Genomic DNA, 21,818 nt, shown 5'->3' on the forward strand with positions numbered 1-21,818 from the left:
CACTTGAAATAAATAACTAGTATAAGAAAGGTTACTGGTGATAGAGTTTCTACGTGTAGCCACTCCAGACTTTATTGTGGTTCAACCTACCGTCTACTTGGTAAAGAAGGAATATCATCTTTAATGTGAATTTTCAGACCACGCAGCCATTATATCTCCTTCACTTGGTGTAGCCAGGAGAGAATGGAATGTGTCTCTCCCTATCTAAAATCATTGACGGAAGTGGGAATCGAACCCAGACCATAGGTATAACAACCTACCATCCGTCCAACAGACCACGAAATCCTCTTCTCTGCGAGTCATTTTTCTATCGTAACGCAGTTGCGCTACACTGGATGAGAATTCTGACACACAGGCTCCCTGTAGTAATTTGCAGCATGTTCAGTAAATTCATTTACTTGGTTGACCGAATCACCATGAACTAGCTGCCTCGGCTACCCAGTGCATACATTCGACTATTTTGTAATCACAGAAATAAAATCACGTAACTGCCACCTACACACAACTGCCAACAGTGTAGGATGCAGAAGTTTAAATAGGAAGTGTTCCTTTCCACTTGAGCTATTCTATTGCGCTATCTGTTACTAGAAAACGTCGTTCAGTCCAAAAGAAAAGCTGTAACTGTTTGTCTCTCAGAAGTCAAGACCTGGCCATATGCATAATCTCACAGTGCTGTGGAATCCAAAAGTTCTGGAGGAATAGTTGCCGAGCTCTGGAGCTGCTGTAGCTACGTGTCAGCTTGTAGCATAGATAAGATGTCGCGAGTTCGAATACATTCAGTGCTACATATATTAAAACACAATTCTGCTCTCTGCTGAAGGTATCAATCTAATGGAACTTTGAACATAATTCCCTTCACTTCTCAACCCAAAGTAGTCGCATGTGGAAAAAGGGCTAACTACTGTGACATTTTGTTCTATTCAGGTTTAATAGACAGCAGGCAGCAGATGCATCTCGAAGATGTGCAGGGAGAGCGCATCGTGCCATAATATGTCAGAAAAGTATTTTCTACATTAGCCGTCGTGTGGTAGTGATATTTTATTCTTCTTCAAACTTTGTTTGACAGCTTTAACTCAGAACAAGTTTTCTACATGCATGTAATCAATAAACCGCATGTGCATTGTCAGACTGTCATAGGTAACATCAGAGAATTCGCATATATCGTTGATGATTAATTTCTCTCTCATGTTTACTATTGTTTTAACAACACTAAAGGAAACCTTACGAAAATTGTGCACTGTATTATAAGAAATGAAATAAAACTAACCATGATAACCTTACGACGAAAGTATCTGTACACAAGCATGCCTCTATCGACACGAATTAGTAAAATACTACTCACTTAGATTTTGATTGGGTCTGTGTTTAATTGGTATGCTGTGTCATACTCAAGGGGTATGCAAATGTGGCATTTCATAAATATAGTTACGTATTCCTAGAAACCCAAAATTCGCTTGTCAGCAGCGGAAAGAGGCCTTACATTGTAAGTTTTTCAACATTGCACTATGAGCTGAAAGCATTTTCTTGCGATTTCCTTATTGATGTTTGATCTGACTGCTTGTAGCTCTTTCACAGAAGGGACAAAAACGTTACAGTCAGTGAGACTGGAAATGCGAACCGTAACATAAGCTTTTTCACAGGTCAGCACGTTACCACAGAGCTGGCGAGGAGGTCTGGGTCTTAGCTTCCTATTACGAGGGTAATAGTAACTAGAACTCGTAAACCGCTATTTGAAGGTCGAGATTAGTTGCGGTTTCCGCCTGCAACGACTTACCTGGGCTGAAAACCGTAAATTATCAATCTTTTGTTACCCTTCAAGCGATAATAACTCAGATTATTCAATGGAAATGACAGGTAAAATCAAGTGAACTTTGAGGCCTAATTCCGTGCACACCAGGAAGTAACTCGTCGATCACAGAGTTGCCAAACATACGTTGCCTTGTTGCCAAATCTCAGTTACAGTACCAGCAGGAAGAAGACGAACCGATGTGATCCTACAGCGGTCTGGGAAGTGACCATGGCTGGTGTCTCCAAGTCGCGGCTGCTACGGCCTGGAATACGTAATGCGTCTGACTCGCTTTCTGTAACTAGGTTTAGGGACTGGAGCGTAGTTACTAATAATACTCAGAACTGACTGCAAACTGAGCATCATAAATCAGTAACTCTCATTGTAGTTTTTATATTTCTTTCGTAAGTGTACTCAAAACTAAGAAAGTCATTCACAGGCGTTTTCGTGCCTCGCCGATAGTCGAGCACAACATACAAATAAAAATAAAAAAGAATGTGTGTGTGTGTGTGTGTGTGTGTGTGTGTGTGTGTGTGAGAGAGAGAGAGAGAGAGAGAGAGAGAGAGAGAGAGAGAGATAAATAAAAAGCAATGAGAGAGAGTGTAAAAAATTGTTGTAAAGAAATTGAATCATGGTATTTAAAGAAATCTTTCATTAAAATGACACGTTCCACATCATTCCGAAATGCCGTATTCATGATCTATGGAACAAGAGTTAATCTAATGTAATCTAATCTAATCTAATCACATCATATTGATGATTAGCCATGAAGAGACATGAATTACCGAAATTTTGGCCAATACCAGTAACCAAATCTAAACTTGAAAATAAAAGACGACAATTTTTGTAATAAACCGTGACTCCTATCAAGACCCTTTCGTCCCTGTTATCTAACCACGAAAGATGTCTGATATACCTCCATTCTGAAGTAACAAAGTGTGCATGCATTTAAAGATGAAGTCATCATGTGAAGTTCTGTGACGGAGATACGAACCCAACACGTAATCCGATTGTTAACTAAGAAAAATCAAATGTTACGTATCGGTATTTCTTACGAGCCGCTAGGTGTCTGAATCTAAAATAAGGATACAAACTTTTGTGCCTAAGCGACAATCGAACTGCACACCTACCGTGCATCCACGAATATAGCTTAAGTATCAGTTGCTTACTCATGAGCAGTAAGATGTGTGCGTGTTTGACCAGAAATAACGACACCTGTTGCGATTGTTGGAAACACATGAACAGACATTGAAATTGCGCGTTAATTTTCACTAGCAGGTGGGTGTGCACTTGATAAAGCTAGAAATGAAATTATGAATATTTTTGTACTGGATCAGGTTTCAGACCCACATACTTACCTTTGCAGGAGACCTAGAGAAGTTTGCAGTCTTGGGAAAAGGAACGAAATGACTGAACTATTTTGTCGATATTTGCTTTCGGTCGCCAGACGTCATATTAGCTGGTCTCGCGTTTTACTTGAAGACTACGGTCGTGTTCCAGCTGCGGTATGAATAAAATGATATTAATAATAACAGTAATAATCGAATTATCCGGCAACTTCACACTTCACAGTGGATTTTCTCGAACTAAGAAATTTGCTGAATTTGTGAAAAATCAAAATGGCTTCACATCCAGCCTATGATGCCTAGAAGAGTCTTTACATCCTGCTGACATGAGAATAGCGTAATCTCTGCGTCAGAAGCTTGCTTCTACTTGACCATTTAATAGACTCGCATTTTTTCCACCGTGACTAATTTTGTAAGCTAAGCACATCATCCGTTACAGCACACTCTTGGGGCTGGGTAATGTGGCCACAATGGTATGGTGGAACGAGCTATCACAGGTGCAATGAGTGGGTTCAGGCATTTACTTTTAAGAGGCACAAACAGATTTATTTTACCTCTGGTAACCTCAAGAGAAAGACGTTATAATCCCGAATCCGCATTAAACATCACGTTCCTTCATTACCAACTGGGCAGAGCCGGTTTACGTTTGGAAATGACACAGCGGACGTCATGGTAAACAGAAATACAGTCGCCAGTAAGCTTACTTACATTAGAAAATTTTATTTTACTTGATGAACCGATAGCCATTTAAAGGGACAGGGCTCTTATTTTACTTGTACCTGATTGAACTAGAGACGTTTAAAAATTTGGTGCTGGACTGTGATTCGAATTCGTATCTCCTCTTTCGAGGATCTGAATCTCTCGAAACAGTATAGTTCAGTCATTTCGTTCCTTTTCCCAAGACTGCAAACTTCTCTAGGTCTCCTGCAAAGGTAAGTATGTGGGTCTGAAACCTGATCCAGTACAAAAATATTCATAATTTCATTTCTAGCTTTATCAAGTGCACACCCACCTGCTAGTGAAAATTAACGCGCAATTTCAATGTCTGTTCATGTGTTTCCAACAATCGCAACAGGTGTCGTTATTTCTGGTCAAACACGCACACATCTTACTGCTCATGAGTAAGCAACTGATACTTAAGCTATATTCGTGGATGCACGGTAGGTGTGCAGTTCGATTGCCGCTTAGGCACAAAAGTTTGTATCCTTATTTTAGATTCAGACACCTAGCGGCTCGTAAGAAATACCGATACGTAACATTTGATTTTTCTTAGTTAACAATCGGATTACGTGTTGGGTTCGTATCTCCGTCACAGAACTTCACATGATGACTTCATCTTTAAATGCATGCACACTTTGTTACTTCAGAATGGAGGTATATCAGACATCTTTCGTGGTTAGATAACAGGGACGAAAGGGTCTTGATAGGAGTCACGGTTTATTACAAAAATTGTCGTCTTTTATTTTCAAGTTTAGATTTGGTTACTGGTATTGGCCAAAATTTTGGTAATTCATGACTCTTCATGGCTAATCATCAATATGATGTGATTAGATTAGATTAGATTACATTAGATTAACTCTTGTTCCATAGATCATGAATACGACATTTCGGAATGATGTGGAACGTGTCATTTTAATGAAAGATTTCTTTAAATACCATGATTCAATTTCTTTACAACAATTTTTTACACTCTCTCTCATTGCTTTTTATTTATCTCTCTCTCTCTCTCTCTCTCTCTCTCTCTCTCTCTCTCTCTCACACACACACACACACACACACACATTCTTTTTTATTTTTATTTGTATGTTGTGCTCGACTATCGGCGAGGCACGAAAACGCCTGTGAATGACTTTCTTAGTTTTGAGTACACTTACGAAAGAAATATAAAAACTACAATGAGAGTTACTGATTTATGATGCTCAGTTTGCAGTCAGTTCTGAGTATTATTAGTAACTACGCTCCAGTCCCTAAACCTAGTTACAGAAAGCGAGTCAGACGCATTACGTATTCCAGGCCGTAGCAGCCGCGACTTGGAGACACCAGCCATGGTCACTTCCCAGACCGCTGTAGGATCACATCGGTTCGTCTTCTTCCTGCTGGTACTGTAACTGAGATTTGGCAACAAGGCAACGTATGTTTGGCAACTCTGTGATCGACGAGTTACTTCCTGGTGTGCACGGAATTAGGCCTCAAAGTTCACTTGATTTTACCTGTCATTTCCATTGAATAATCTGAGTTATTATCGCTTGAAGGGTAACAAAAGATTGATAATTTACGGTTTTCAGCCCAGGAAAGTCGTTGCAGGTGGAAACCGCAACTAATCTCGACCTTCAAATAGCGGTTTACGAGTTCTAGTTACTATTACCCTCGTAATAGGAAGCTAAGACCCAGACCTCCTCGCCAGCTCTGTGTTAACGTGCTGACCTGTGAAAAAGCTTATGTTACGGTTCGCATTTCCAGTCTCACTGACTGTAACGTTTTTGTCCCTTCTGTGAAAGAGCTACAAGCAGTCAGATCAAACATCAATAAGGAAATCGCAAGAAAATGCTTTCAGCTCATAGTGCAATGTTGAAAAACTTACAATGTAAGGCCTCTTTCCGCTGCTGACAAGCGAATTTTGGGTTTCTAGGAATACGTAACTATATTTATGAAATGCCACATTTGCATACCCCTTGAGTATGACACAGCATACCAATTAAACACAGACCCAATCAAAATCTAAGTGAGTAGTATTTTACTAATTCGTGTCGATAGAGGCATGCTTGTGTACAGATACTTTCGTCGTAAGGTTATCATGGTTAGTTTTATTTCATTTCTTATAATACAGTGCACAATTTTCGTAAGGTTTCCTTTAGTGTTGTTAAAACAATAGTAAACATGAGAGAGAAATTAATCATCAACGATATATGCGAATTCTCTGATGTTACCTATGACAGTCTGACAATGCACATGCGGTTTATTGATTACATGCATGTAGAAAACTTGTTCTGAGTTAAAGCTGTCAAACAAAGTTTGAAGAAGAATAAAATATCACTACCACACGACGGCTAATGTAGAAAATACTTTTCTGACATATTATGGCACGATGCGCTCTCCCTGCACATCTTCGAGATGCATCTGCTGCCTGCTGTCTATTAAACCTGAATAGAACAAAATGTCACAGTAGTTAGCCCTTTTTCCACATGCGACTACTTTGGGTTGAGAAGTGAAGGGAATTATGTTCAAAGTTCCATTAGATTGATACCTTCAGCAGAGAGCAGAATTGTGTTTTAATATATGTAGCACTGAATGTATTCGAACTCGCGACATCTTATCTATGCTACAAGCTGACACGTAGCTACAGCAGCTCCAGAGCTCGGCAACTATTCCTCCAGAACTTTTGGATTCCACAGCACTGTGAGATTATGCATATGGCCAGGTCTTGACTTCTGAGAGACAAACAGTTACAGCTTTTCTTTTGGACTGAACGACGTTTTCTAGTAACAGATAGCGCAATAGAATAGCTCAAGTGGAAAGGAACACTTCCTATTTAAACTTCTGCATCCTACACTGTTGGCAGTTGTGTGTAGGTGGCAGTTACGTGATTTTATTTCTGTGATTACAAAATAGTCGAATGTATGCACTGGGTAGCCGAGGCAGCTAGTTCATGGTGATTCGGTCAACCAAGTAAATGAATTTACTGAACATGCTGCAAATTACTACAGGGAGCCTGTGTGTCAGAATTCTCATCCAGTGTAGCGCAACTGCGTTACGATAGAAAAATGACTCGCAGAGAAGAGGATTTCGTGGTCTGTTGGACGGATGGTAGGTTGTTATACCTATGGTCTGGGTTCGATTCCCACTTCCGTCAATGATTTTAGATAGGGAGAGACACATTCCATTCTCTCCTGGCTACACCAAGTGAAGGAGATATAATGGCTGCGTGGTCTGAAAATTCACATTAAAGATGATATTCCTTCTTTACCAAGTAGACGGTAGGTTGAACCACAATAAAGTCTGGAGTGGCTACACGTAGAAACTCTATCACCAGTAACCTTTCTTATACTAGTTATTTATTTCAAGTGACGACACAAACGCTATGTATGGTCACAGGACACTTATTCCATCTTTTATTTGAGCTTCTGTATGTCGATAAAATTGGTTCTAAACTGGGAATGCAACTCAGACCGCCCTTAACGCGGAATTTGATCCCTTCGTGGCAATACAGCTCGGCTACAATTTGTTGTTTGTTCAAAACTGCAGATTCCTCAACACCTTCACATATTACGCGTGAATGGGATCGAATCCTGGCCCGGCACTAAAGATTTAATTATGTATTATCAAGCTCTATCATGAGAACACCTATCTGCTGGTGGATAATAATTTTGATTTTTAATGTATTTTCATTCGTTGTCAACACTAACGATATCTGACGTTTTTAACTCCCAGTGAGACACAGAACTACTGTATTTGCGAGATGACTGTAAGTTCAAGACGCTATTCTGAGCAGCTGGTGGAGAAAAATTCGGTAGCTGACGTCTCTTTGTGTGTAGTCAACAACGATATGTGTGGGGCTCTATTCCCAGTGAGCGCTGAACTCTTCGTCATATTATTTCAGTTCAAACATGCTCACTTGTCACTGCTGGTGCAAAAAACCCATATTTAACGTTCGTTTTCTCTAGAATATAACAGCGATAGATGCCGGGTTGGAGTCCTGGGAAGGAAAAAATTAATCTTTCGTCTCGTCATTTCAGTTAAAACATCTAGCTACTGCCGCGAAATTCCGATATGTCACATTTGACTGTGCTTCGATAGCAATCCGATTAGGTTCCGGGTTCGAATCCGTGTCCAACACACAGCTTTACCTCACGGCATTTCAAGTAAGTTACTTGTGAAGAAGCAATACTTAACATCTCTCGTAGTTCGTTAACAGGGACAATAGATGCTGGGTAGGAATTCGTGTCTGTTAAAAATGTTTGCGTTATGCAATTTAAAGTTGATATTTGCTAACTGATACTGTCTAAAATCGAGGTATATCACTCTCTGTATGCCTAATCAGGAATGACTGTTAGTTTCCGTCAGTCACGAAATCTTTGCTTAGTCTGCATGAGCTGGGTTTGAATCCATATGCAGAACAAGACGGTTCGTCGTGTCATTTAATGTTCATACATATTCTCAACTAGCTGCTCGTGAATAACTTTAATTTTTAATGTCATTTTGTGTTAAATAGTTCAAATGGTTCAAATGGCTCTGAGCACTATGGGACTTAACTTCTAAGGTCATCAGTCCCCTAGAACTTAGAACTACTTAAACCTAACTAACCTAAGGACATCACTCACATCCATGCCCGAGGCAGGATTCGAACCTGCGACCGTAGCGGTCACGCGGTTCCAGACTGAAGCGCCTAGAACCGCACGGCCACACCGGACGGCCCCCACCATCTGGTATCAATGCATTACCCTATCATCCATTATATATAATCATTTTCATAGTACACTTGATATTATAGATGAGTAGGACACAAGACAGGACATAGATAATGTCCGTTTGACGTCAACAGTGAGTAACATTTTACTTTTTTTGAATAGAACAATGTTCCTCTCCAATAATTTTTAGATTAGTTACAATAACTTACGCTGCAAGAGAATTCGCTTGTATTTTTCAATATGTGGTCTGTTGTCGGTTTGAAGGCCTTCCATAACATCGGCAACGTAGTGCAACTCCACCGAGGGCTGTCTGGAGTAGGGTGGAGATAGCAATGTGAAAGTTGCGAGCTGTCGAAGACGATCTTCATATTCCTAATGCGATTAGGACATCGTATACTCTTGACGACGTTTAGCACCTGTGCAGTCAGTCACCCAATTTCAGAATTCATTTTGAGTAATCCTGCTAAATTCCCAAAATATTGTCTTTTTATATTGATGAGTAATATGGATAGTCGTCACGTTCATGTGCCGTCTACAACGCAAATTTAATGTTACTATCCAAGGAACTAACCTGCAATACGTTTTGTATTTCATAATCGGAACTATCTGCATTAACCGTCATCAGAGCAATGTCAGGGAACAGAATGCAGCAGTGCCTTGCTACCTACTTGAGGACCTGCTTGAGTCGTGTTCTAAGGAAAGGGTAGTTGCTGGTTCACATTATATTACACTAGCGAGAAGTACCGACTTTTCTTTTTCTCTGCAAACATCCAGAACTAAATTCAGTAACTAAATGCTAAGAATATATTTGCATTGTGCCAACTCAGAGATCAATAGATATGGATATAGATATAGATACAGATTTTTACATTTAAAGCCATTCTCGTTCTGCGTTGGAATAAACATCATTCATTATTTGCTTGTTCTTGTTACGATTGTTATTGTCATTCTCTCACTCGCAAGAGTTTTCGCATTCCTATTTGGTATCGATGCACATGAAGAGTGGCTATGAAAGAATGGAATACTGAATGTTACGTCATGCAGAATACACTCATTTACTTCGGCTCCTCGTGATCTACGCTACAGGAGAAGTGAGATACATAAAGTTGACAGTGTGAGGACAGACCTGGTAGCACAACTGTGCAACCACACAGTGTTACCAGATAAAATGGTGCTGCGGAATCGAAAGTGTAGTACGGACTTTGCCACAGTAGCAGACAGCTGGTAATTTAGGACCATGATCGTGGATTACACTTTGGTCAGTGCTGGTTAGAGTGCTGCAACTGTAAATGGAAGGCTTTGTTTGATAGTCTTATGCTGATGCTGTCTGGATAAATTATGCCATTGGGTACAAAGCGGTTTAGTTTTGAGACCTAACCCACGAGTGGGGAAGGCACAGTGGTCTGCTTCAGGAATTCCAAGCAATAAAACACAAAAAACAACCCAGGAAGGGAGACATGCATTTGGAATCTGTTCATCGTTACGGGGTCAAACAAGAGGGTAACATTGCTGAAACAATGATCGGGCTACTTAGTATATAATAGAGCATACAGATTTCAAGGAGGAAACGTATGAAGACGCAGACTTCCTCGTTATCAATATGTGTTGCATATCTTTCGTGTTAACGAAAGTAAATTCCCGCTTTACCTCTTCTTACGTGTCAAATGAAATGAATGCCATGAGGAATAGAATATTTGTTGACTGCGTCTCTTCTTGCTTCCATCCTTACCAACATATTTCTTCATTCTCGTGGTAATCATGACATTCTATGTGTATGCTGCAAAAGATTGCAAGTGGACAAATTCGACATCGAGGTGCAAAGCGTTATATTCAATTCGAATAAGCTTCCGGTGTATTTTTACTTCGTGTGTATTTTTAGATGATTATGAACGTTACGGAAAATTATCTCACATGCTTTATGTTGAATGAGAAACATTGAATGATCCGTTTTGCTTTCCCTACGTTGAAATGATATAATGTCGGCGTCAACAGCCTTCTTCCACGCCGGAAGCTGAAACTTGTATCATTCTGGATTAATGATAATTGAATGTCTCATATGTATACATAGCCCACAAGGCGACGTCAGAAACCATCAGGGGAGAACGCCGCATAAAAACCAAACGTGCGCGCGCGTCTCCACTCTGAAGAACCGTATCGGAGAATCACGGCAAGCATTTCGCTGAAGAGCTGTCTCGTCAGAGAGCCTAGAAATGGCAGCGTCGTAGCAAGTATTTGTCAACACTCTGATAGTGCATTTACTTCCGGGTGTAGGTCGGCGTTACCTCGGTAAATTCACTTGACATTCGTTTTCCACATCGAAGACTCGTACGATATAATCCACTGCAAGATGACACAATTAGAAAGTATATTTAATTTCTGGACTCCAAGAACGGCGTTCTTCACATAAGTAACACCTGTTTGTGTGTGCATTCGGAAGGACGACGGTGCAATCCCGCGCCCGGCAATCCTGATTTAGGTTTTCAATGATTTCCCTAAATCGCTTCAGGCAAATGCCGGGATGGTTCCTTAGGAAGGGCACTGCCGATTTCCTTCCCCATCCTTCCCTGATCCGAGCTTGTGCTCCGTCTCTAATGACATCGTTGTCGACGGGACGTTAAAACAGTAATCTCCACCTCCTCTGTTCGTGTGTTTAAGGTTGCGTTTTGAGGCTCAGGCAACATCGCAGTGACTATATTCCGCCTCTGGCCGCCAGTGTGTCGTTAGCTCAGAGGTTCCCTTGTGCGTTGCAGTGCTTGTACTATAAGACATAGCAGTTCGAATCACGGTAGAAGCCGCTGACTACAACCTTTTATTTTCCATTTTAATTAATGGAGTTGCAAACTGCTAGTAAAAATTTCTTATGCGAAATCTGAAGAATGCCTTTAAACATCAATCTTCGTCCGATTTCAACTTAGTAAATTAAGTTAATATCATGGATTTCTGCTTTGCAAATTCCAAGGTGCTTCACTGTAAAATAGACCCTGAAAAGATTCAAACCGACTGTCAACGATATAAATTTGAGCTTTGTTCGTCATATAGGTCTAACATGTCAGAAGGTTGTTTATGAAGTGCACATGTTCATTAATATAGTTCCCTTCTTCTAAATTTTTGCAATAGCATTTAACTGTAGACGTTTTCTAACACCGGCGTTAGCAATTCCTTTCCGTTCTCCGAAACCTTCAAAACGACAAATTTTTCTGGTTTAAATCTGATGACCTTAACTATCACTTCCGATCAACAATAAATACTTCATGAACCTATACATGGAACTCCAAACGTGCAGTGTTCCTGCACTGCTACAGAGCATGCATTGCAAGGTATTCACACAGTTTATCGCATAGACTTACCATAAGGAATGAAACAAGAACTGAAATACACTTTACACCACAGACGCTCACTCTGGCTTGACGAAAACATCCAAACATTGACCAAAAGTTGCACAAATAATTGAGTTTGAAAGGAAAAGAAACGAGGTATGAAGCATTTATAAATTCATCGAATGTAGTGAGGTGGTTTAATTTCGTCCCAGTCTATAAAATTAATTTCGGGCCATACTCAGCTCTTGCCAATTAATGTAATATAATACCCGCCTACTAATCAGGGCGTCTGTCTCCGTTGCTTTTGAACGTGAATGGAAATTGTAAATTGTAGAAATTTTCTGTGGAGCAACATTTAATAATAAAGCGTTTTAAATCATCAAAAGCGATGAGCGGTAGCAGGCGCTTTCGATAAAGAACGGGGGAGTGCAGCGCCGCTGCTGTCGCCACGGCCGCTGCCAGTAGCCAGCAAATGGATCCCGGAGCTTTGCCGCATACTGAGTCCAGAGGAGGACAGTCTGCAGGAAATCTGCCGCAAAATCGTTACTGGATAAAATTTTGATATCGGTGTGTCAGAAAGCGAAATAGATTGAATCTGCGCTACCATTACATTCACGTCTTCAGCATTCAGACAGAAGAGGCTATAAAAATATTTTATGCCAGCTGCTCTCGATCCACTGCCATTATGAACAGAAACAACGCACGCTACCGCTAGTCCACAGGCGTAATCAGCCTAGAGTTTCTCTATCATGGGACAAGTTTTCCTCCAGGAAGTGCCGCAGTCTACAGTGTTGCCAGATTGTGCAGATAACCGGACTTAGAGAATTAGCGAGTTGGCCAGTTTTTTTGTCCCATGTCGCGATCGGCACGGACTTAGCCTCTGAAGCGGCCGGCCGCCGGTCAAGTTTTATGTCAAAGAGTGTACGTCCGTAAAAATCGGTTCAACTTGTGGTGTCACTGCCAGACACCACACTTGCTAGGTGGTAGCTTAAATCGGCCGCGGTCCATTAGTACATGTCGGACCCGCGTGTCGCCACTGTGTGATCGCAGACCGAGCGCCACCACACGGCAGGTCTCGAGAGACGTACTAGCACTCGCCCCAGTTGTACGACGACGTTGCTAGCGACTGTACTGACGAAGCCTTTGCTCTCATTTGCCGAGAGACAGTTAGAATAGCCTTCAGCTAAGTTAATGGCTACGACTTAGCAAGGCGCCAATTGTCACAGTGCATGTATCTAAAGAGTCTCACTTGTATCGCCACAATCTCCAGATGTCTCATCAAGAACGATGTATACAAGGAGTGATTAAATGTTAAGTATATTCCAAAGCTACGTATTTTCTTTATAGCATTCATTAAGTCTCCTGTTTCAGACCTCACTCCATCCTTCGTGAGTTAGCGCGTGCATCTTGGCCGCCTCTTTCAATTAGTGTGCGTAGTGTTGGCAAGTCTGCCGACACTACACAACTCTCGGAAGATTCTCTCAACCGGATTTCCACAAGGGTAAAATCTGAGATGTAAATGTGCTGGATTCCTTGTTCTTTCATAGTGTCTCTCCATACTTTGCTTGTATAATAAGCAGCGTTGTCTGTCAAGACCATTATAGGTTTGCCGAGCTCAGTTATATAGTTGTTGATAAATTTGCGTAACATGGGTCGAACGTGGAGATTTTTCAAAGGATATAATTTCATATATTTTGAAAAGAGATCATAGAAAGCCAATACATATTTGAACCGTCCACGTGTCATGGGACATGGCACACAGACATCACATGACACCAACATTAAAGGTTGTTGTGGGATGATAGGATGTAATTCTATCTTCCGACAATAGTTTATGGGTTTCGCCTTCTGACACATTTTGCACTTCTTAACAATATTTGTAGCTATACGTCCCAAATTTGGATGATAGCAGTATTGTGCTATTTTGGCTGTACATTTAGCGGCACCAAAATGACCCCAATTCAAGTGAGTGTACCATACTAGTGATTCTAAATATTTATTTGGAACACAAACTTTCCAAACATCTTCTTCATCCTTCCTCCGATACAATATTCCGGATTTTAATTGATACTGTTCTTGAGAGTGACTTAGCGTTTTGCATTCAACAGCATGCCTAATGGCTTTCCACAACTTATCATCTTCTTGCAGTTGTGAAAGACTTCGACATAGCTGTGAAATCTGCCTCTCACAATATTGCCTTGATAAATTCATGACTTTAAAGTCAATAGTCCGTTCTTCACACTCGTCGTCATTCTTTCTTTTCGGTAGTCTTGAAAGAGCATCGGCTATGATGTTGTCTTTCCCTCTGATGTATTTGAGCGTAATATCATATTCTTGCAGTAGCAAGGCCCACCGGGTTAAACGTGAATGGAACATCCTTCCTGTTAAAATAAAAGATAAAGCTTTGTGGTCGCAGAATACAATGATCTTCTTTCCATATACAAAATAGCGAAACTTTCTAAGGGACCAGACCACGGCCAGTACTCCCAATTCAGTAGTACAATATGCACGTTCACAGCTAGAGAGTGTTCTGCTGGCAAACCCAATTATTTTGATGGTACTGATATCTTCTGGATTGTCCATCTGGAAAAGAGTGGCACCCAATCCTGTTTCAGAAGCATCCGCAGCAATATAAAAATCTTGATCAAGTCTCGGATGATGTAACAGTGGAGCATTAGTCAAAGCATTGCGGATGTTATCAAAAGCTTGCGTGCATTCGGAATTCCACTCCCACATGACATTTTTTCTTAACAGCCGTAACAAACAGTCTTGGCTTCCTAACTGATTGGGTAAAAATCGTCGAAAAAATGAAACTAAGCCGATAAATGACTTTAATTCCGTCCTATTTTTTGGATAAGCACATCTGTTAATCGCATCCGTCTTTTTAGGATTTGGTTTTATCCCTTCAGGAGTGATTATATGTCCAAGAAATTTCAATTGGTTATGAGCAAACTTGGATTTGCTCAAATTTACCGTAACTCCGTATTCCAAAAATTTCGCAAAAACTCTTCTTAATAAGTCCAAATGTTCCTCCCAAGTTTCAGAAGCAATTAGCAAATCATCCACATATAAAGTAACTTCATTCAAAAGGTCTCTGCCCAGTACGGTATCTAATGCCGATATGAAAACACCACCGCTTATTTTCAACCCAAATGGCATGACGGTAAACTGGTAACTTCGGCCCAGAAAAACGAATGCAATATATTTTCTAGATTCTTTCGATATTCTAGTTTGCCAATATGAACTACGCATATCCAAAGAAGTTAAGAATCGGGCACCATAAAACTTTTGTACTAACTCATCTAGGTTCTCCGGTCGCGTTTGTACAGGTATAATGATCTTATTGATCTCTCTGGCATCCAACACCAATCTGATGTCACCATTGGGTTTAATTACCGCCACAAGAGCGTTACAATATTCGGAATCTGAGGGCTCAATAATACCCCATTCTAACATTTTATTGATTTCCTTTCTGACTACTTCTTTCTTTGTCCATGGGATAGAATAGGAAGTACGACAAAAGGGTTTATGTGCATACGTCTTTATATGGAATTCAAAGTCTTTTATTACACCCGGACGTTTACTAAAAATCGACTGATATGTTTCCAACAAGTAGTACAGTTCGTCTCTTTGGATAACAGATAAATATTCTGATTCTAACACCTTTTCCTACAATGACATTTTATCAATCATTTCTTCAGAACATTCAATAAGGCATATATCATACACATTTTCATCATCAATACTGACATATTTTACCATTAGATTCATACACAACTGATTTGGAATTACTCGGCCCTTTCTCAGGGTGGCTGTCCAAACATTACCATTGGAATTAAATATACATTCACCTTTCTCTAAATTAATGATTGCACCGGTCTCATATAAAAAATCCAAGCCCCAGATACATGGTACTGTCATTTTAGGAACAACCAGGAATGTACTTTCTATTTGAGCCCCCCGTATTGTAACGTCGACACGTACCTGTTTCACAACTTTTTGCATTTTTGCGCTGAACGCGCCGGACACGGTACATCCTGTGATAGGAAAAGTGGGCATTTTTACCCCTCGGCTTATCTGTTTTAAACAGTCCAGCGTCATGACACTAATAGTTGCTCCAGTATCAATTAATATTTCAACATCAACATTATTTATACTTGTTGGAATTATTGCCTGTAAAATTTGTCCACATTTATTAGAAACTTGAGGTTTTTCTTCAATTAATTGATTCCTTATATCCTGATCATTATTGTACCTTAATACTCTCAGTTCAAATTGAGGCCTGCCTTCCTTCTCCTTTCCAGTCATCCTAGGGAGGCATTTGGTGACTGGTATTAGTTTACTCTATCTCGTTGAGTCATCGGTGGGGGTTCATGAACTTCCACAATCCGTACAGTATGATCCGAGTTATGGTATTCACCCCGTCGCACATTGGAGGCTCCTTCGCCCATTGGTATAACTCCTTGTGCTGGATGAGGACTCGAGGCATTTGTTCCATCCTGCCGATGAACATTATGCTTCGAATTATCTTCCCAAGGTCGAATACAATTGGGTTCATCACTTGGGTATCTGTTACTCTTATTAATATCACTACTATGCACATTCGCGTCACCATATCGAGGTTTACTTCTAGCACAGTAAGTATCTCTTCTATATTTATTATAATCATTGTTTTTATTGCAACTATAGGATGAAGATTGTCCACGCTCCTGTGATGCGGGTTTGACCTGGTTTTCGGTATTATTATTATCATACGTTAAATTATTATTATAATTATTCGTATTACTATGAGTGTGAGTCGACATTTGATTACTACTCATTTGTCTTGCGTCTTCCATAATCATATCTATAGAGTCAATCACCGACAAGAACTGTTCTACATCGTGGTCAGGAACATTTATTAACTTTTCACGTATATTTATGGGCAACCTTCCCTTCAAAATTCTGATCACTTCCTTGTGAGAAATTGGATCACTCCAAAAACGTGTCTTATTTATGTACTTTTCAAAATATTGCCTTAAAGTACTCCTTTTACTGTTAAAATACTCAGGTTGGTAAACCTCTTTTCTTAATTTCTCTTGTTTACTCGACGACCAGTATTTAGCCAAAAAGTTGTTCAAACTCAGCGCAAGTATGGCAACTTTCACTTACTTCGGCGGCGCATAATGCGGTTTCTCCGGTAATTTTGGATACTATAAATTGAAGTCGGTCGTGTTCTGACCAGCTACGTGGAAATATTCTTTTGAAATTATTGATAAAGATTTTCGGATGCAGGTTGTTCTTTTCAGTGGAGAATGTTGGGAATTGTCTACTTTTAAAAATGCTGTTCTCCACCTTTAAAGAAGACAAATATCCTCGCTGACCAAAAGAATCATCATCTTTACCAACCGAATCATCAACTTCCCAATGCAAATTTTCACCACAATTGTACTTCGTATTATCACATGTTCGGTTGTTTTTCGACCTATTCTCCGAACGTTCGTCCTCTGTCTACAAATTTTGTGATGACTTTCGTTCTAACTCCGCCAATTTATGATTGGTTTCCTTTTGCCATTTAGGTAACTCATCAACTATTTTCTCTTTTATTTTCTGAATTTCGCTAGTGAAGAGCTTAATTAATTCATCATTTCTACTTAGGTGCTCATTGATATTTTCATTTGGCTGGGATCCAATAGTAGTCTTAAACTCAAAATACAAAATAAAAGTAGCCAGCAAACTTTCTGAAGACTTTGAGGTTAAAACTGGAGTCAAACAAGGGGATTCACTCTCACCAGTTCTTTTTAACATAGTAATCAATAGAATAATTCAAAAAGTAAAGCTACTACAAATTGGAGCACAACTGGAAAGCAAAATTAATATTGTAGCATACGCTGATGACATTGCATTATTATCTGACAGTGAGAATGATTTGAAGCTTCTTACAGCACAATTAATTAAAGCCACAAATGGCACAGGCCTCCAGCTGAATACAGACAAAACAATGTACTTTATCTTATCCCGCTATCCATCAAATAATAATGTACTGCAAATTAATAACACAGCTTTCACAAAGACAAATGAATTTAATTACCTTGGTACAATAGTAACCTCTGACAACTCCATAAAAATTGAAATAGAATCACGAATTCAGAAGGCTAACAAATGCTACTATAGTCTCTTGACAGTTTTGAAAAGCAAGTTAATTTCTAGGAACACCAAACTACAAGTATACAAATCATTGATTATACCAGTACTCACCTATGGATCTGAAACCTGGACTCTCACAAAAAAAGAGGAAAACAGATTAAGAGTATTTGAACGAAAAATTTTGAGAAAAATATTTGGACCCATAAGAGATAGGATCAGTGATGAATGGAGATTGCTAAATAACAATGAAATTTACAAATTATATAAAGACTCCGATATAGTGGCCAAAATTAAAGCCAAAAGACTGAAATGGATAGGGCATGTCATCAGAGCACCACCAAACAGGACCATCAAGAAAGTGACTGAAGAGATTCCCACCGGAAGACGACCTCTTGGACGCCCACGCATGAGATACTTGGACAATATTCAAGACGATCTCAGAAAACTAGGACATGACAGACAGTGGCAAATTACTTGTAAAGACAGAGCAAAGTGGTTCAACATTGTCCATTCTGCAGCAAAAAGCCTTCATGGATTGTAATGCTTAATAATAATAATAATAATTCAGATAGATCTTCGTCAAGTCGTTTAGTTTGATCTACTAAATACTTGTCAATCCCCTTACGAGCATCGGACTCAAACTCGACTATTTGTTTCGAAAGCTCTTCTATCTGTGCGCTAGCATTGAAACAGCTGCTTTCACACTTAACCATCCTATTGGACAGGCCATCATAACTCTTCGAAACTACCTCATATTTCTTTTCTACGTCATGAAGTTTTCCCATTAAATTATTATATTGCCTTTCTAAGGTGTTAGAAAACTCTACATCTAGTTCTCCAAATTTCGCATTTAATTGAGTCTCCCAGACCGCCTTTAATTCTTTCTTAGTATTTTCCAGTTTATAATCAAAGGTGTTCAGTTTGCTTTCCAAAGAATCCATTTTAACTTCTAATGAACCAAATTTGGCCTCAAATTTTTCATTTAACTTTTGATTGTCCTCTTTTAATTGCTTATTATCTTTTTCTAGTGAACCAAGTCTTCCATTCATTACACCCATTTAAGTATTTATTGATACCAGCATATCAAACATTTTTTGATTAATATTTCCATTTTGAGGATCAACTTGCTGATTTACTTCCGAAACCTCAAGATCTTTATGTTCTCTCACGCTGCTTACCTTACTTATCATTGTATTTGAATCTCCTAACGGCTCTAAATCAATAACTGTATTATTATCTGTACATGTCTCCTGTCCCACATTGAGCTCATGGGATGCATCATCCCTATCCTCTTCACTTTCCTCTCTCTCTCTACTCATTACTCTACTCACTGCACATTATCATGTATTCTTTTCGTTCGTTTTGACATGATTATTCACTACCAAGACATACACTTATTTTCACTATGTATTTATATATATTTATCTACCGAAATCACAAGTCTCAACTTACTTTTTTTTAATAATTATACAGTTATTTTAATCATACCTGGTAGTATCGCTCACTTTTAGCGATTATTGAAGAATACCTCTTTCATTGGACAGACTCACTGGCTGCTACAATATTTTCCAACTCTAGGGTTCGTGAATCCGGATGACACTCGACTCGATGCAGCAATCCTCCTCGATCGAGCCGCACGTTGTGGCGCCACTTCTACCGTATCTTCCTTCGCCGTCGGCGTTGTCGTTGTTACCGTGAGACACCGTTATACCAAGAGGAAAGGCGCGTCGATCTTAGAGCATGAGATATGATGACCTTAAGCCATTGACAACACACAACGGTCACGGTAGCACCTGATTCCAGAATAGCTGCAGTAGTTAAGATCTACGAACTATCCACTGTTGACCATGTGGTGTCACCGCCAGACACCACACTTGCTAGGTGGTAGCTTTTAAATCGGCCGCGGTCCATTAGTATACGTCTGACCCGCGTCTCGCCACTGTCAGTAATTGCAGACCGAGCGCCGCCACACGGCATGTCTAGAGAGACTTACTGGCACTCGCCCCAGTTGTACAGCCGACGTTGCTAGGAAAGGTTCACTGAGAATTACGCTCTCATTTGCCGAGACGATAGTTAGCATAGCCTTCAGCTAAGTCAATTGCTACGACCTAGCAAGGCGCCATTTCTCCTTTGCTATGTATCTAATGAAGCATGTACAGTAACAAGACCAATGTTCACCAATTGTGGATTAAAGTTAAGTATTCCAGCAGTTACGTACTTTTCTTTATAGCATTCATTAAATATCCTGTTTCAGACCTCACGCCATCCTGCGTGAGCTTATAGCGTGCATTTCGGCTTCCTCAAACAACACGGTGTTGGCACTTCTGCCGACACTTCAGACCAGGTCCCCAAAACTTAACTCGTAACGAGATCCCTTCAAAGCAAATTGTCATAACGATCGTCTATAAAGGCTTCGTACAACGAGAAGAAATGTTACGGTTTATGGAATAATAACAGATACGACCAAACTGTCTTGTCTCTTCTGCTTTATTTAACATAACTCCGTTCACAGTTTCATTTCGCATTCACCACTCATTCACCGAAACCCTTTGATGAACAGTTTTGGTTGCTTAACACCAACAGTCAATGATAATGATACAGCTTTTCTCCTTTTTATAAATTGAAGCCCGCTCTCCGTGATATAATAAAAAAAACCGGTCTCAATACCGCGTCCCTCGTGAGATGCGAACAGACTTATCCCGGAATTGACCGCCCTGTAGGTGTACTCAATTTAATGACCACACTTCGCTGTCCGCTATTTCGCGTAACTGAATGTCCATTGTTAGTCTGATTATACACTGTAGCTATTTAAAATTCGCCCCTATATTTTTCACAACGCACAATTAGCACTTCGTTACTTTTTTTTTTTAAGAGTAAACGGAAAAAAAGACGCCGTATCATCGGCTTAGTCGACATAAAGCAAAACACCTTAATATGCCCAATTTCACCTCTTCTTATAGGATCGGCTACCTTACTCATTAATTTACTACATATTACGAGGCCTGTTCAGAAAGTAAGCTCCGATTGATTGCCAAATTGAAACCACAGTGAACATCAGAAATGTTTTACTTGTAACAATTAGCTACACCTTTCAGCTACTTCTCTACGTAGTCGCCGTTCTGACTTAGACTTTTGTCATAGCGTTGTACCAACTTTTCAATAGCCTCATCATAGAAGGCAGCCGCCAGTGCTTTCCGCCAATTCTCCACGCTGGCCTACACCTTGTTGTCTGTGTCAAAATGTTGTCTTCAAAGACAGCGGTTCATGTGACCAGAGATGAAACTCAGGGGGAGACAATTGCGGACTGTATTGTGGGTAATCTCACATTATCATTTGAAAACGATGCAGGAGCATCTTCATTGCCCCTGCAGAATGCGGCGGAGAATTGTCTTGAAGAAGAAACAGCACGACAGTTATGTAATGTTAGCTGCATAGCTTCAGGCGAAATGTCTCACCAGGCCCTCGTACTTGGCGGCAGACACTATTTTCTAGACATCTTTACGCACTCACTGCGAGCCCAGAAACGAGAAGAGCGACGTGATGCTAACTGGGGTTATACTAGAGACACTACCCAACACATCTGTGCAAAGCTTTATCGGATTTTCATAGTCGTTTCCATTTCGCGACCGATCGGAGCTTTCTTTCTGAACGCCCCTCGTATTTCCAATAACACTAAACAGGTATCGCCGTTATATTTTAATTGTATTCAAAAGCATGTTACTACTATTATGACCAACCAAATCGTCATAAATCGCGCGGCGTGCGTTTTTAATGATAACTTTACGCTATTCAATTTCCGTTACCGCTATCTTGACTCGTAATGTTACAGAGTCTCATT

This window comes from Schistocerca nitens, chromosome 3, assembly GCF_023898315.1.
Source record: "Schistocerca nitens isolate TAMUIC-IGC-003100 chromosome 3, iqSchNite1.1, whole genome shotgun sequence".
NCBI classification, from domain to species: domain Eukaryota; kingdom Metazoa; phylum Arthropoda; class Insecta; order Orthoptera; family Acrididae; genus Schistocerca; species Schistocerca nitens.